This window comes from Gorilla gorilla, chromosome 13 (assembly GCF_029281585.2).
Source record: "Gorilla gorilla gorilla isolate KB3781 chromosome 13, NHGRI_mGorGor1-v2.1_pri, whole genome shotgun sequence".
Lineage (NCBI taxonomy): Eukaryota > Metazoa > Chordata > Mammalia > Primates > Hominidae > Gorilla > Gorilla gorilla.
The window spans coordinates 127,751,415-127,764,852 of NC_073237.2; the positions used below are offsets into that span (position 1 = coordinate 127,751,415).

A 13,438-nucleotide genomic window follows, 5' to 3' on the forward strand; every position below is an offset into this window, starting at 1 on the left:
ACCGCCTCGCTCTACCCAACACACGCAGCGCGGCTGCGGGCGCCGGGACCCTGCGGGAGTCAACTGCTAGCATCTCAGCCCAGCTGACGTGAAAGTTCCTCAAAACCCATGGCAGTATCTCGGCCAATCGGAGCTGGCCAATGGATGAGAGGCAGCTATTTCATTCAATCACGTCCTTCCGACGGCCCGCAGCTCTCCCAATCGCAAAACGATGCAGCCAAAGTCGCTCCCGGAAGATGCGCGGAAGGCGGGGATAGGGAAGGGTGTGGCCACAGGCCCCGCCTTCCGCTCTGGGCCGCCGCGATTCTGGGCGTGCGTGAGGGAGGGTGGGCGCTGAAGGCGGAGGCAGCACCCACGCCAGGTGAGCCGTCGTTTCTTTGCGTGGATCTTTTAGGATCGCTCGTCTAGGCCGGGCGTGGTGGCTCACGCCTGTAATCCCAGCACTTTGGGAGGCCGAGGCGGGCGGATCACAAGGTCAGGAGATCGAGACCATCCTGGCTAACACGGTGAAACCCCCGTCTCTACTAAAAATACAAAAGATTAGCCGGGCGTGGTGGCGGGCGCCTGTAGTCCCAGCTACTCCGGAGGCTAAGGCAGGAGAATGGCGTGAACCCGGGAGGCGGAGCTTGCAGTAAGCCGAGATCGCGCCACTGCACTCCAGCCTGGGCGACAGAGCGAGACTCCGTCTCAAAAAAAAAAAAAAAAAAAAAATCGCTCGTCTACAAAGAAAAGGTAACGTTTGAGGTAATGGATATTTCAGTCACCCTGATTCGTTCATTACACATTGTATGCATGTATCAAAATAACACATATAGCCCCCAAATAAGACCTATGTCAATTTTAAAAATACCAAAGAAAATCACTCGTCCACACTGTGAGTTAGTGTGGTTAAAACTAAACACACTGGCTGGGTGCGGTGGCGCCCAGCGGAGACTCTGTCTCAAAATAAATAAATAAATAAATAAAAACTAAACACACTGCACTGATTCACTTATCCAAGAGTTGCAGGTGACGCCTTCTGTTTATGTTTATCTGTATTCTAAAAAAAGAAAAAAGAATGATATTAAATTTTGCTAACATGTATTACACAGATTGAACGCCACTCGGCATCAGTCTGTATAATGCATATTGTAAAGTTTAACCTCGCTCTTTTTTTTTTATTTTTATTTTGAGACAGAGTCTCACTCCATCCCTCAGGCTGGAGTGCAGTGGTGCGATCTTGGCTCGCTGCAACCTCCGCCTCCTGGGTTCAACTGATTCTCCTGCCTCAGCTTCCTGAGTAGCTTGGGATTATAGGCATGCACCACCACGTCCAGCTAATTTTTGTATTTTTAGTAGAGACGGGGTTTCTCCATGTTGGCCACTCTGGTCTCGAACTCCTGACCTCAGGTGATCTGCCCACGTTGGCCTTCCAAAGTGCTGGAATTACAGGCGTGAGCCACCATGCCCAGCCGATTTTTTTCTTAAGATTACAGATAAATGTAAATAGAAGGATCATATTTCCCACACACATCCCAGGGGACCAGCTTGCACCCTCCCCAGGGTACCACTGCCTCTCTTAGGAGACTCCGCCCCACAACACTTCACTTCATTGTTTGTAGAGAGGCAGAAGCTGGGCAATTAATGTGTAGGTAGACTGGAGACAGACTACCCAGGTTTGAGTCCTGTCCCTTCCATACATGTGCTGAGTGACTTCAAGTCATATAACTTCTCTGTGCAATTTCCTCATCTTCAAAATAAGGGCACTGGCCGGGTGCTGTGGCTCACGCCTGTAATCCCAGCACTTTGGGAGGCCGAAGCGGGTGGATCACGACGTCAGGAGCTGGAGATCAGCCTGACCAACATGGTGAAACCCCGTCTCTACTAAAAATAAAAATTAGCCGGGCATGGTGGCGCATACCTGTAATCCCAGCTACTCAGGAGGCTAAGGCAGGAGAACTGCTTGAATCCGGGAGGCGGAGGTTGCAGTGAGCCGAGATTGCGTCACAGCGCTCCAGGCTGGGTGACAGAGCAAGACTGTCTCAAAAAAAAATAAAAGGGCATTAACAGTAGCTGTCTAGCAGGGTTTTTGTGAGGATTGAATGAGTTATTATGAAGGTGCTTAGAATAATGCCTAATCCATAATCTGCACTTAATAAATGATGCTGTTGAGGGAATGGGTGTTGTCTCAGAGCAGGTAGGAGCTCGCCATGTTATCTGTCCTTATTTCATTGTCTGCCACAGGGTTTGGGGTTGGAAGGATCTTGTTCCACATTGGTTCTCCAAGCATGCACATTTTACCTTATAAAATTTACTTAAACTTTCTGAGACTCAGTTTCCTCCTCTGTAAATGAGAACTGATGTTAAGGATGAAATTCGGCTGGGCGCGGTGGCTCAGGTCTGTAATCCCAGCACTTTGGGCAGCCGAGGTGGGCGGATCACCTGAGGTGTTCAAGACCAGCCTGAGGTCAGGAGTTCAAGACCAGCCTGACCAACATGGTGAAACTCCGTCTCTACTAAAAATACAAAAAAATTAGCCAGGTATGGTGGCGCGCGTCTGTAATCCCAGCTAATCGGGAGGCTGAGGCAGGAGAATTGCTTGAACCTGGGTGGTGGAGGTTGCAGTGAGCGGAGATCGCGCCAATGCACTCCAGCCTGGGTGACAGAGCGAGACTCCATCTCAAAAAAAATAAATAAGTAAAAAGGATGAAATGATAACATGCATGTAGCATGCTTAGCATGGTGCCAGACATGTAGTAGAGTCTCAGTAAACGGTAGCTGTGACAGAGACTACTGGGTGTTCAGCAATCCTCATTTACTTTTCCTCCAGGGCACACCACTGGACTACAATTCCCAGCCCCCTGTGTAGTTAGATGGGGCCATAAGACAGGTATGGATGATGGAATGAGGCCAGAGTGATGGGCATGCTTCCCGGCCTGTGTTTCCTTGTTAACACAATTGGAAGTGGGAGTGGAACCAGGAGGTGACGTTTCCAGAGTCCTTGCAGCACCACTTGGAACAGAGCAAAACCCACTTGGGATTGCTGTGTGGGAGACAAAAAAATAAACTTTTGTGCTGGTGCCTATAATCCCAGCTACTCAGGAGCCTGACACGGGAAGATCACTTGAGGCCACGAGTTTGAGACCAGTCTGGGGAACACAGTGAGACTCCCATCTCTAAAATCATTTAAAAATTAGTCAGGCATGGTGGTATGCACCTGTAATCCCAGGTACTCGAGACACTGAGGCAGGAGGATGGCTTGAGCACAGGAGTTTGAGGCTGCAGTGAGCTGTGATGGCACCACTGTACTCCAGCCTGGGTGACATAGCAAGACCCGGTCCCTTGAAAAAATAAAAAAAAAAAGTTTGTTGTGATGCACCACTCAAATGCTGGGGTTATCTGTCGGTAGCCAACCTGACTAATACATAACCTTTTCTATTATTACTGTACAATTAATTTTTTTTTTGAGATGGAGTCTCGCTCTGTCACCAGGCCGGAGTGCAGTGGCGCATTCAGGGCTCACTGCAACCTCCGCCTCCCAGGTTCAAGTGATTCTTCTGCTTCAGCCTCCCAAGTAGCTGGGATTACTGGCACACGCCACCATGCCCAGCTAATTTTTGTATTTTTAGTACAGACAGGGTTTCACCATGTTGGCCAGGTTGGTCTCAATCTCCTAACCTCGTGATCCACCCACCTCGGCCTCCCAAAGTGTTGGGTTTACAGGCATGAGCCACTGCGCCTGGCCTATACTATTAATTTTTTTTTTTATACCTCCACAATTGTCCTTTTGGAGGATATGGTCTTTTGTGATGGCATTTTATTTAATTTTTCCTTTTGTGTGTGTGTGTGTGTGTGTGTGTGTGTGTGTGTGTGTGTGATGGTATTTAAATGTGTGCATGCCTCTCCTCAACAGAATTGTAAGCCCCTCTTTGAGTTCTGTTTCTGCACCCCCACCCCAGCCCTGGGCTCCACATCCACAGTGCCCAGGTCCTGGGATGATGCCTACGGAATGACAAGAGGGTTTAGTGTCCAAGGGGAGGTGCAAAGATTGTTTTCTTCTTTGTTGCATTTCATTCTGCCTCTTTCTCCTCTCCTCTCTGTTTTGTTTATTTGTTTGTTTTGTTTTGAGACAAGGTCTTGCCCTCTCGCCCAGGCTAGAGTGCAGTGGCACACACATGGCTCCCTGCAGCCTCAATTTCTTGGGCTGAAGTGATCCTCCTGCCTTAGCCTCCTGAGTAGTTGGGACCACAGGCATTAATCACCACACCTGGCTAATTTTTAAATTTTTTGTAGAGATGGCATTTCCCTCTGTTGCCCAGGCTAATCTTGAACCCCTGGGCCCAAGCGATCTTCCTACCTTGGCCTTTCAAAGTGCTGGGATGGCTGGGCATGGTGGCTTACGCTTGTAATCCTAGCATTTTGGGAGGCTGAGGCAGGTGGATCATGAGATCAGGAGTTTGAGACCAGTCTGACCAACATGGTGAAACGCTGTCTCTACTAAAAATTCAAAAATTAGCCAGGCGTGGTGGTACCCACCTGTAATCCCAGCTACTTGGGAGGCTGAGGCAGGAGAATCGCTTGAACCCAGGAGGCGGAGGTTGCAGTGAGCAGAGATTGCACCACTGCATTCCAGCCCGGACGACAAGAGTGAAACTCTGTCTCAACAACAACAACAACAAAAAGTCCTGGCAGGTCTGTGCTCACAAAGGCAGGGGGTGCTCCTATGCCACAGGTCTCTAGCCTCCCAGAGGAGGACCATAGCTGGAGGGGGAATGACACACCGTTGGGGCCCAGGTGTGGAATCTAAAATGCACCAAGAATAATGAGATAATTGGGCTTCCTTGGACTATGTTCCCACAGGTCAGGTCCCCACCTGCAAAAGTTCCCCAAGGGCTGTGAGCAGCAGCTTTTCCCAAGTGCTCAGCCTCCATCCCAGCCCTGGGAGGGTGAGCTGAACACTCCTGTGCTCTCTTCCATTCTCTTCAGAGGAGAAATTAGCTAGTGAAATACCAGCTTTTTGTCTCTGTGGATTTGCCTATTCTGGGCATTTTGGGTGTTTTGTTTTGTTTTTGTTTTTGTTTTTTTTAATTGAGATACAGTCTTACTCTGTCGCCCAGGCTGAAGTGCAGTGGTGTGATTTTTGGCCCACTGCAAACTGCCTCCCATGTTTAAGTGATTCTCCTGCGTCAGCCTCCTGAGTAGCTGGGACTGCAGGTGTCTGCCACCACACCCGGCTAATTTTTGTATTTTTAGTAGAGACGAGGTTTCACCATGTTGGCCAGGCTGGTCTTGAACTCCTGACCTCAAGTGATCTGCCCACCTCGGCCTTCCAACGTGCTGGGATTACAGGCGTAAGGCACCGTGCCTGACCTTTTTTTAAAAATTATTTTTGCAACCTAATGCAGGATGGACATTTCGTACAAAGGGAATCATGCAATACCTGGCCTTTTGTGTTCAGCTTCTTTCCCTTAGCATAACGCCTTTGAGCTTCATCCATGTGGTACCATGTGTCAGCACTTCTTTCCTTGTGTCTATCCATTCATCAGCTGATGGAATTTGGGATTGTTTCTGCCTTTGGCTATTGTGAATAATGATGATATGAACATTCGTATATACTTTTTTGTTAGAACATCTGTTTTCCATGTGTTGGGGTATATATCCAGGAGTAGAATTTCTGGGTCATATGAGAATTCTGTGTTTAACTCTGAGAAACCACTAAACTCTTTTCCACAGCAGCTGCACTATTTTACATTTCCACCAACAATGTATGAATGTTCCAGTATCTCTGTATCTTTGTCAACACTTGTTATTTTCCATTTTTTTGGATGATGGCCATGCTGGTGGGTACGAAGTTGTATCTCATAGTGGTTTTGATTTGCATTTCCCTGCTGGCTGGTGATATTGAGCATCTTTTCATGTGCTCATCGGCCATGTGTATATCTTCTTTGAAGAAATACCTATTCAAGTCCTTGGTCCATTTTTTTTTTTTTCTTTTTGGAGATGGAGTCTCACTCTGTCACCCAGGCTGGAGTGCAATGGTGCGATCACAGCTCACTACAACCTCCGCCTCCTGGGTTTAAGCAATTCTCCTGCCTCAGCCTCCTGAGTAGCTGGGATTACAGGCACACGCCACCATGCCTGGCTAATTTGTGTATTTTTAGTAGAAACGGGGTTTCACCATGTTGGCCAGGCTGGCCTTTAACTCCTGACCTCGTGATCCACCCGCTTCAGCCTCCCAAAGTGCTGGGATTACAGGCGTGAGCTACCACACCCAGCCAGCCTTTTTTTTTTCAGTGGGTTGTTTGCCTTTTTGTTCTTGAGTTGTAAGAGTTATTTATATATATATAATAATAATTTTTTTTTTGAGATGGAATCTTGCTCTGTCGCCCAGGCTGGAGTGCAGTGGTGCAATCTTGGCTCACTGCAGCCTCCGCCTCCTGGGTTTGAGCAATTCTCCTGCCTCAGCCTCCCAAGCAGCTGAGACTACAGGTGTGCGCCACCACGCCCAGCTAATTTTTTGGATTGCTTGAGCCCAGGAGTTGGAGGCTGCAGTGAGCTATGATCATGCCACTGCACTCCAGCCTGGTGACAGAGTGAGATTTTCTCTAAAACATAAATAAAAATCTTAATAAAAGAGTTCTTAGGCTGGGCACGGTGGCTCACACCTGTAATCTCAGCACTTTGCGAGGCCGAGGCGGGCAGATCACCTGAGGTCAGGATTTCGAGACCAGCCTGGGCAACATGGTGAAACCTTATCTCTACTAAAAATACAAAAAATTAGCCAGGCATGGTGGTGCGTGCCTGTAATCCCAGCTACTTGGGAGCCTGAGGCAGGAGAATCCCTTGAACCCGGGAGGCGGAGGTTGCAGTGAGCTGAGATTGCGCCATTGCACTCCAGCCTGCAAAACAGAGCAAAAACTCCGCCTCAAAAAAGAAAAAAAAAAAGGCCGGCCGCGGTGGCTCATGCCTGTAATCCCAGCACTTTGGAGGCTGAGGCGGGAGAATTACGAGGTCGGGAGTTTGAGACAAGCCTGGCCAACATGGTGAAATCCCATTTCTACTAAAAATACAAAAAATTAGCTGGGCATGGTGGCAGGTGCCTGTAATCCCGGCTACTCGGAAGGCTGAGGCAGGAGAACCGCTTGAACCTAGGAGGCAGAAGTTGCAGTGAGCCGAGATCACACTACTGCACTCCAGCCCGGGTGACAGTGTGAGCTTCTGTCTCCAAAAAAAAAAAAAAAGAGTGATTTTTATATTCTGGGTACCAGACCCTTCTCAGACATATGGTGTACACATATTTTCTCCCACTCTGTGGGTCGTTGTCTCACTTTTTTGACATAAGGTTAGATTTTGAGATCTATTTCTCCAGGGCCTACACTTCTGAGATACCGGCCTACGCTACATAGGGCAAGACTTGATTACTAAATTCTGCTGCCAATGACCCTCCTTCATCCTACCCTTATCCTACCACCTCCACCTCACATGTCAGCTTCACTAGTTGTTGTGTCTTCCTGGGTCTCCATGTTGAGGAATATTCTGAAGCGGTTGAGCAGGAAGAGGACTGTGGTTCAGGAATGCTGCCATGGGCACAGAAAGGGAGCAGGTGGGATGGCTTCCTGGGACTTGGCCATTCCTGTTCTTTATTTGGGAGGCTGCTTTGAGAGCTGCCTCTTTTCTTTTCATTTCCTTTCTCAAACCCAACCCTTCAGTAATTTTTCATTGCTTCTTATACTCAACCAGAGTTTCCAAGTTCTAGTTCTTTTTTTTTTTTTTTTTTGAGACAGAGTCTTTCTCTGTCCCCCAGGCTGGAGTGCAGTGGTGCGATCTCGGCTCGCTGCAACCTCCGCCTCCTGGGTTCACGCCATTCTCCTGTCTCAGCCTCCTGAGTAGCTGGGACTACAGGAGCTCGCCACCATGCCCAGCCAATTTTTTTGTATTTTTAATAGAGATGGGGTTTCACCGTGTTAGCCAGGATGGTCTCGATCTCCTGACCTCATGATCTGCCCGCCTCGGCCTCCCAAAGTGCTGGGATTATAGGCGTGAGCCACCGCGCCTGGCCAATTCTTTTTTTAAGTTTGTTATTTTTATTATTGTTTTTTTGGGACAGTCTCGCTCTGTCCCCCAGGCTGGAGTACAGTGGCGTGATCCCAGCTCACTGCAACCTCTGCCTCCCAGGTTCAAGCGATTCTTGTGCCTCAGCCTCCTGCGTCACTGGGACTACGGGCATGTACCACCATGCCTGGCTAATTTTTGTATTTTTAGTAGAGACAGGGTTTCACTGTGTGGGCCAGGCTGGTCTTGAACTGGCCTCAAGTGATCTCCCTGCCTTGGCCTCCCAGAGTTTCCAGGTTTTATTTATTTATTTATTTTTGAAGACTGAGTCTCACTCTGTTACCCAGGCTGGAGTGCAGTGGCACGATCTCAGCTCACTGCAACCTCCGCCTACTTGGTTCAAGCAATTCTCCTGCCTCAGCTGCCCAAGTAGCTGGGATTACAGGCATCCGCCACCACGCCCGGCTAAGTTTTGTATTTTCAGTAGAGACGGGGTTTCACTATGTTGGTCAGGATGGTCTCAAACTCCTGACTTCAGGTGATCCACCCTCCTCGGCTTCTCAAAGTGCTAGGATTACAGACGTGAGCTACCAAGCCCGACCAGAGTTTCCAAGTTGTAAATCTTACCCTCATTTCTTCTTTTATTCCCCAGTCTCTGGTCTTCGCCTCCTCTCTTTCTCCAGTGTCTGGTGGGAAATGGAGGGCAAAATTATAAGGACTGGCTGTGGTTTGAAGAGAGGGTGCCAGGCGTCCCAGGGAACCCCTGTGTTGTTGAGCCCCTCGGAGACTTGCTTTTATCCTGTATGTGTGTGTTCACTGCTGAGGCTCAGATGTCCCTCCCTGCTGTGAGCTTCTGGGTCTGTGCAAGGGCCCCCTGCTGCTGGTTCAGACCCAGTGTTGTATTTTTAGCTCCAGGCTCCAGGCCCCCATTCCTTTTTTTTTTTTGGAGACAGAGTCTTGCTCTGTTGCCTGTCGCCCAGGCTGGAGTGCAGTGGTGTGATCTCGGCTCACAGCAACCTTCGTCTCCCGAGCTCAAGCGAATCTCCTGCCTCAGCCTTCCAAGTAGCTGGGATTATAGGCGTGCACCACCACGCCCGGCTAATTTTTGTACTTTTAGTAGAGACGGAGTTTCACCATATTGGCCAGGCTGTTCTCGAACTCCTGACCTCAAGTGATCCGCCCACCTTGGCTTCCCAAAGTGCTGGGATGACAGGCCTGAGCCACCGCACCCAGCCAGGCCCCCCCTTCCTGTAGGAGTGCACCTTCCCTCAGGTGGGGCCACATCTCTAGTGGCTACCAGACAGCGTGGGGTGTCCTCCTGGTGCTCAGACACTCCCATCCCCAGGCCTTTGTTCATGCTGGTCCCTCCATCTGGAATGTTCCTCCACAGTCTCCTCTGATTAAACTCTGCTCTTCCTTCAAGGCCTGGCCTCAAAAGCACCTGCACCGAGAAGGCCTCCTCCGGCTCCCCAGCTGGAATCCATTTCCCCCTGGAATATTGTTCATTTTTCCCCTTCAGTTTAGATGACTCCACTTTCTAAACTGAACATGGGAACTCATGCTGTGTCTCGTTAGTACAACTGCACTGTGGAGAACAGGTGCAGAGCATTTGAAAGCGGCCAGTCCAAGAATCCTGGAACAGCTCATGACTGCACCAGCTGGAGGCCTCACATTCCTGGATCGGATCATATTACAAGTTAGCTGTGGCCAAATCCCTGTTATCCTCCTACCCTTTCTTGGGAAGGAGGAAACACTAGACCACGTTAAGAGCCAGGTCCCAAGATATTCAGGCCCAGCTTAGGCTGTGTCTGGCAGGTAGTGAAAGAAAGCTCACGAAATCAGTCTTTATTGTTGTAGGGTTTTTGTTTGTTTGTTTTGGTTTTGGTTTCTCTCTTTTTTTTTTTTTTTGAGACAGAGTCTCGCCTTGTCACCCAGGCTGGAGTGCAGTGGCCCAGGCTGGAGTGCAGGAGCTCGATCTCGGCTTACTGCAACCTCCGCCTCACGGGTTCAAATGATTCTCCAGCCTCAGCCTCCCAAACAGCTGGGACTACAGATGCCCACCACCATGCCCAGCTAATTTTTTGTATTTTTAGTAGAGACAGGGTTTCACTGTGTTAGCCAGGATGGTCTGGATCTCTTGACCTCGTAATCCACCCGCCTTGGCCTCCCAAAGTGCTGGGATTACAGGCATAAGTCACTGCGCCCGGCCGGTTTTGGTTTATTTTTTGCGACAGGTCTTGCTCTGTCACCCAGGTTGGAGTCCAGTGGCACAGTCATGGCTCCTTGGACCCTCTGCCTCCTGGGTTCAGCTGATCTTCCTACCTCAGCCCCTGAGTAGCTGGGACTACAGGCACGTACCACCATACCTGGCTATGTTTTGTTTTGTTTTGTTTTGTTTTGTTTTGTTTTTGTTTTTTTGAGACAGAATATTGCTCTGTTGCCCAGGCTAGAGTGCAGTGGCACGATCTCAGCTCACTGCAACCTCTGTCTGCCTCCCGTGCTCAAGCGATTCTCATCCCTTAGCCTCCTGAGTAGCTGGGATTACAGGCACCCGCCACCACGCCCGGCTAATTTTTGTATGTATGTATGTATGTATGTATGTATGTATGTATGTATGTATGTATTTTATTTGAGGTGGAGTCTCACTCTGTCACCCAGGCTTAAGTGTGGTGGCACGATCTTGGCTCGCTACAACCTCCACCTCCCAGGTTCAAGTGATTCTCCTGCCTCAGCCTCCCAAGTAGCTGGGATTACAGGCAGGCACCACCATGCCCAGCTAATTTTTTGTATTTTTAGTAGAGACGGGGTTTCACCATCATGGCCAAGCTGGTTTCGAACTCCTGACCTCAAGTGATCCGCCCACCTCGGCCTCCCAAAGTGCTAGGATTACAGGTGTGAGCCACTGCGCCCGGCCTAATTTTTGTATTTTTAGTAGAGATGGGGTTTCACCATCTTGGCCAGTCTGGTCTTGAACTCTTGACCTTGTGATCCACCCGCCTCAGCCTCCCAAAGTGCTGGGATTACAGGCGTGAGCCACTGCGCCTGGCTTAATTTTGTACTTTTTTAGTAGAGACGGGGTTTCACCATGCTGATCAGGCTAGTCATGAACTCCTGACCTCAAGTGATCCACCCACCTTAGCCTCCCAAAGTGCTGGGATTACAGCCGTGAGCCACCGCGCCTGGTCAAAGGAGACATTTTCACATTGGCTGTAACAGGAGTGGAACCAGAGCTGGAAGATGGACAGGAAGTAACTGAGTGAAACCAGGACAGCAAGGCTGGAGAGAGTGGGCATGAACCAATGAGCAAGTGTTGGGTTGTGTTTTGTTTCCTTTTAGTTAATTAATTTATTTTTTTGAGATGGAGTTTCACTCTTGTCGCCCAGGATGGAGTGCAATGGTGTGATCTTGGCTGACTGCAACTTCTGCCTCCTGGGTTCAAGCGATTCTCCTGCCTCAGCCTCCCGAGTAGCTGGGATTATAGGCATGAGCTACACCAGTAAGTTTCCTAATATTTAAAAGAAAACAGCCGGGCACGGTGGCACATGCCTATAATCCCAGCTACTTGGGAGGCTGAGGCAGGAGAATCACTTGAACCTGGTAGGTGGAAGTGGCAGTGAGCTGAGATCGTGCTATTGCACTCCAGCCTGGGTAACAAGAGCGAAAAACTCCGTCTCAAAAAAAAAAAAAAGTTTCCTTCAGGGTCCCCCAAATGTCCTGGGAAATCCCACCCAGGAGCCAGCCCTCACTGGCAGCCTCAGACCACAGACAGCAGCTGCCACAGCTGGCCCAGCACATCAGCCTTGCTCTCCCCTGGAAAGGCTAAACTTCCCAGACTGGCACTGCTGGATTCTTCTAGTCCTGGCTCGGCTACCCATGTCATTTGTGTCCTTGCCTATGTAAGTCACTTAACTTCTGACCTAAATTTCCTTATCCGTAAAGTGGGAGAAATAATAACAGTCTTGCAAGTGTTAATTAAGTTATCTTAGCAGCATGCCTGGCCCAGAAAAATGCTCAGTAAACAACAGCTATCCTCATTCTTTTTTCTGAGGCGGAGTCTCGCCTTGTCGCCCAGGCTGGAGTGCAGTGGTGTGATATCGGCTCACTGCAAGCTCCGCCTCCTGGGTTCACGCCATTCTCCTGCCTCAGCCTCCTGAATAGCTGGGACTACAGGCGCCCACCACCACGCCCGGCTAATTTTTTGTATTTTTAGTAGAGATGGGGTTTCACCATGTTAGCCAGGATGGTTTCAATCTCCTGACCTTGTGATCCGCCCGCCTCGGCCTCCCAAAGTGCTGGGATTACAGGCGTGAACCACGGCGCCCGGCCATCATTCTTATTGTTGTCATCTCAGAGAGAAGTGCAGAGAGAAGAGGATTTCTTGAACTTGGGATGTGGTTTGGATGTAGCCTAACCATTGAGTTTTACGGGGCAAGTGAAGGATCTCTGTTTGTTTGTTTTTTTTAAGAGATAGGGTCTTGCTCTGTTGCCCAGGCTGGAGTGCAGTGGTGTGAACATGTCTCACTGCAGCCTCGACTTCCTGGGCTCAAGCAATCCTCCCACCTCAGCCTCCGGAATAGCTGGGACTACAAGTGTGCACCAACATTCTCGGCTAATTTTTTAATTTTTTTGTGGAGATGGGGCATCTCACTGTTGCCTATGCTGCTGGTCTTGAACTTCTGGGTTCAAGCAGTTCTCCTGCCTTGGCCTCCCAGAGTCCCGTGATTATAGGTGTGAGCCACTGCGCCTGGCCTATGCCTGTGGCTTTTTAACTCCCAGGGATGCAGCAGCTCCCACTGTCCCCAGAGGGTGTCACCCCACTTCCAGATCTGCCTGAGGAACAGAGCCTTTGACTTGACTTTCCCCCCTTAACATTCCTCATCTGTCTTCCCAGAACACCCACGTCCTTCCAGGTTTTTCATACGCTTATGTCCTCTCTTGTCAGATGATAAAAACGGGTAACCCTAGGATTCTTAGTGAGTCCCAGGGTCCCTTCTGTTGTAGCCAATGAGGTCAAGGGCCAGACACCCATTCTGCCATTCAACAAACCAACCAAATTCATTGAGCACTCACTATTTGCCAGGCACCATGCTTGATGCTAAGGATAGCACAGGTGTATTAGGGTTCTCTTAGAGGGACAGAACTAGTAGGATATGTATAATCATATATATATAAGTCATATATATATATAGGAGTTTATTAAGTATTAATTTACACGATCACAAGGTCCCACAACAGGCTGGCTGTCTGCAAGCTGAGGCGCATGGAGAGCCGGTCCAGGTTCCAAAACTGAAGAACTTTGGGAGAAAGATGTAGGCTGTGAAGTTAGGCCTGTCTCTCTCTTTCTTTTTCTTTTTCTTTTTTTTTTTTTGAGACAGAGTCTCGCTCTTGTTGCCCAGGCTGGAGTGCA

At 49.2% G+C, this 13,438-nt stretch overlaps 1 protein-coding gene across 4 annotated transcripts in view; it reads left to right on the forward strand.

Moving 5' to 3' along the window:
- Window positions 1-279: 279 nt before the first annotated feature.
- The window catches only part of PRRC2B (proline rich coiled-coil 2B), a 126,056-nt gene continuing 112,897 nt past the window's right edge, over window positions 280-13,438 (forward strand). For 2 of the 4 annotated variants that reach the window (XM_019033550.4, XM_063696808.1), the window contains exon 1: window positions 286-361. The gene's annotated coding sequence lies outside the window, so the exon portion shown is untranslated. Of the gene's footprint in view, window positions 362-13,438 lie in introns of all 4 variants that reach the window. The other 2 variants (XM_055351372.2, XM_019033551.4) reach the window with 2 other exon arrangements.